The sequence below is a fragment of the Aegilops tauschii genome, chromosome 5, assembly GCF_002575655.3.
Source record: "Aegilops tauschii subsp. strangulata cultivar AL8/78 chromosome 5, Aet v6.0, whole genome shotgun sequence".
In the NCBI taxonomy this organism is placed as follows: domain Eukaryota; kingdom Viridiplantae; phylum Streptophyta; class Magnoliopsida; order Poales; family Poaceae; genus Aegilops; species Aegilops tauschii.
In genome coordinates, this window is record NC_053039.3 from 218,328,133 (window position 1) to 218,331,970 (window position 3,838).

Below are 3,838 nucleotides of genomic sequence, written 5' to 3' on the forward strand. Positions count from 1 at the left end.
GCAAGCCATCTCTGTCGGATATGGGGTTCCGGCAAAACCCTTAAGGTTCGAACTCTGGGGTGCGCGCGGAGATCTTCCCCCTCCGATCCATGTCCCAACGCCTCGCTGAGAATCTAAGCTACACGATGAACAATACGAGGGACACAAGGTTTATACTGGTTCGGGCCACCGTGGTGGTGTAATACCCTAATCCAGTGTGTGGTGTGGTGGATTGCCTCAGGGGCTGATGATGAGCAGTACAGAGGAAGAACAGCCTCACGAGGGGTGTTCTTGAGCTGGTGCGGTGTGTTTGAGCTGGGTAGCTCTCTCTGGATCCGATGCCTGAGGCTTAGTTGCCTCCTACTGTGGTGGCTAGCTCTATTTATAGAGGCCCTGGTCCTCTTCCCCAATATTTGAGCGGGAAGGACGCCAACAACGGCCATTTTGAAGGGGAACATCTAGTACAAGTTATCCTGACTAAAGGTGGTCTTCGGCTGCCAAAGGCACTAGCAATGATGCCGTCTTGGGCTCCACGGTGACCTCCGTCCTGCCGCTCTGCTGGTCTTGGTCTCGTTGCACCGGAATGGTAACCTTTGCTTGATGCCTCGGTACTCCGCGCCTGCGCTTGCCCCCTTTGCACCAAAGAGGAAACAAGGACACTGCATGGGCCGGCGCCTGCCTGGAGCCCGCCTGGCCTCGGTCGTCATGGCTTGCGTCACGAGCACCTCGCGAGCCTGCCTAGTGAGGCTGTTCCTGAGGAAGCCTTGCGTCGTCCGCCCCACGAGGCTTGGCCCCTCGCGAGGGTCTTGAGCTTGAGTCGATGAAGATGGGCCGTACTGGGCCACCCCTTGAGCCACGCCGCAGGCCGCAGGCAGGCAAGTCTGGGGACCCCCGTTCCCAGAACGCCGACAATCTCAACAAGAGTCCTGTTGTTGCGCTCCATCATGCCATTCTGGTGAGGAGTATAAGGAGCAGATAACTCATGAGTAATACCAAGTTCATCAAGATAGTCATCAAGACCAGTATTCTTGATCTCAGTTCCATTGTCACTTCTGATGTGCTTGATCTTCACACCAAAGTTGGTTGAAGCCCTCGAGGAAAAATGCCTGCACTTCAAGTTTGTAAGTGACGATATGCACCCATGTGTAACGAGAGTAGTCATCAACAGTAACGAAGCCATATAGAGATGCTTCATTGGTGAATGCAGAATAATGGTTAGGACCAAAGAGATCCATGTGAAGCAATTCAAATGAACGAGTGGTAGTCATGATAGTCTTAGCGGGATGCTTGGCCTTGGTCATCTTTCCAGCTTCACAGGCACCGCATAGGTGATCCTTGAGGAATTTGACATTCTCAATGCCAATGACATGCTTCTTCTTCGCGAGCGTGTGGAAGTTCCTCATGCCAGCATGACCGAATCGTCGATGCCATAGCCAGCCTTCTAAAGCTTTTGCAAGTAGACATATAGCAGGTTGTGGTCTTGTTGAGAAATCAACAATATACAGATCTCCTCTCCTAAATCCTTTGAAGACTTTGGAATGGTCAGCTTCCATGATCACAACACAACTATACTTGCCAAAGATAACAACCATATCAAGATCACAAAGCATTGAGACTGACATGAGGTTGAATCTTAAGGACTCGACAAGCATGACTTTGTCCATGTGTCGATCCTTTGAGATCGCAACCTTACCTAGACCCAATACCTTGCTTTTGCCTTTGTCAGCATAGGTGATATGCTTCAGATGCGATGGAGATAAGGGAGCGCCCATCAATAGGTTCTTGTCACCAGTCATGTGATTTGTACATGCACTATCGAGGACCCACTCAGTAGCTTTGGGTTGATCATCCTGCAGATGAATTAGTGCAACTTACGAACTCATATACTTCATCAGTGAAGAATATGACATCAAATTCATCAGACCAATTTCATCAAGAATTAGAACAGATATAGCAGTATGAGGACGTGAGAAATGAAAATTCATTTCTTCATGATTAGCTTGCGTTCTTTCAAGCATATTCAGGTCTCCAGCAAATTCTTCAGACGGTTAAGTTCGTCTGGAGACCTGACCCTACAAAAGAGATTAGTTCTTTTTCTTCACCACCCACATCTGAAGGGGTGTCAAAGAGTTCATCATTCTGCGAGCTCCATAAGAGAAAGGTGGCATAGAAGCCAATCCACTTCGTTTCACATAAGAGCAGTTAGGGTAAGCATATGAATAAGCAGAGAAATTCTTCGAGGACTTATGAACATAATGGTTTGAAGAATAATGCACATATTCGTAGCCCTTAGTTCTTCCCTGCGAAACAGAAGTGTTAGCACGATGATGTTCATATGAGGACTTTTATCCTTTTGAGGAATTTGATCCATGTGAGGAATTTGGTCCGCATGAGGACTTGGATCCATATGACGAATTTGGTCCATATGAAGAATTTGATCTGGGGTTCCTGTTCTTCACAGGTGGTGTCATGATGACATTCACCTGAAGACTTTCAAGGCACCTTTTGGGAACCCGGATTTTATTCATAGGGGAACCGTTCCTGCAGTTAGTGCCAACATATCTAGCAAACACTTCACCATTCTGATTTTTGAACAACTTATAGTTGGAGTCAAATGGCTCATCAGAAGAATGAGGAGATTCACATGTAAAGCCAGATAGAGTAGATGGATCTACTAGAGGTCCCTTTGCAGCAACCCATGAGGTTTTGGGATACTGCTCAGGCTTCCAGTATGTTCCATCAGCATTGAGTTTCCTCTCAAAGGCAATAACCTCTTTCCTAGGGTTCCTGTTGAGGATTTGCTTTTTAAGCACATCACAAAGAGCCTGATGCCCTTTGAGGCTTTTGTACATGCATGTCATATACAATTCCTTCAGCCCTGCATTGTCAGTGATACTAGCAACATCCTGTGATGAGGAATTAGTGATAGCAGAGACAGGTGAAGAATTTGCAGCAATAGAAGCATTAGAACTTTCAGGTGAAGAATTAGCAGATTCACGTTCAATGCACTTCAAACATGGAGGAACAAATTCTTCCTGAGCAGCACTGATCTGTTGAGCAAGCAATGAATCATGTTCCTTCTGAAGATCTTCATAACTCTCCCTTAGCTTCTCAAGATCTTGCTTTCTTTGAAGAAATTCATAAGGAAGCTTCTCATGATCGGATAAGAGAGTGTTATGATGACTCTGAAGGTTATCAAACTTGGACTGGAGTCTCTAAAGATTATCAGTCAAGGTTTGAGTGCGATCCATTTCTTCACCCAGCAAGTCATCGCTTTTGTCTAGCATATTTTGAACCTTTTCAAAATCCTTTTGTTGTTTCACAGCAATCTTAGCAAGTTTAGAGTAGCTAGGCTTGAGGTTTTCATCAGATGATTCAGAGGAGGGATATTTGAGTACCTTGGCACCCTTTTCCATGAAGCAATAGGTGGGAGCGTAGTCATCATTGCCGTCGTCAGCCTTGCTGGGGAAGTCATTCTCCTCGGAGTTGAAAATGGACTTGCTGACGAACACAGTAGCGAGGGCTAGGCTTGCCACACCAGATTCTGACTCCTCAGATGCCTCCTCTTCCTCATGTTCCTCAGATTCAGCTTCAGAGTCCATTTCCTTGCCAATGAATGCCCGAGCCTTCATAGAGCCGCTCTTCTTGTGAGATGAAGACTTCGAGGATTTTGATGATGATGACTTTGAAGATTTCTTCTTCTTCTTTGAGCCATCAGAATAGTAATCCTTTTATTTCTTCTTCTTTGATTCCTTTTCCCACAGAGGACAATTTTGGATGTAGTGACCAGGTTTCTTGCATTTGTGGCAAGTTCTCTTCTTGTAGTCACGGGATGAGGAATCTGATCGTACGTCATCAC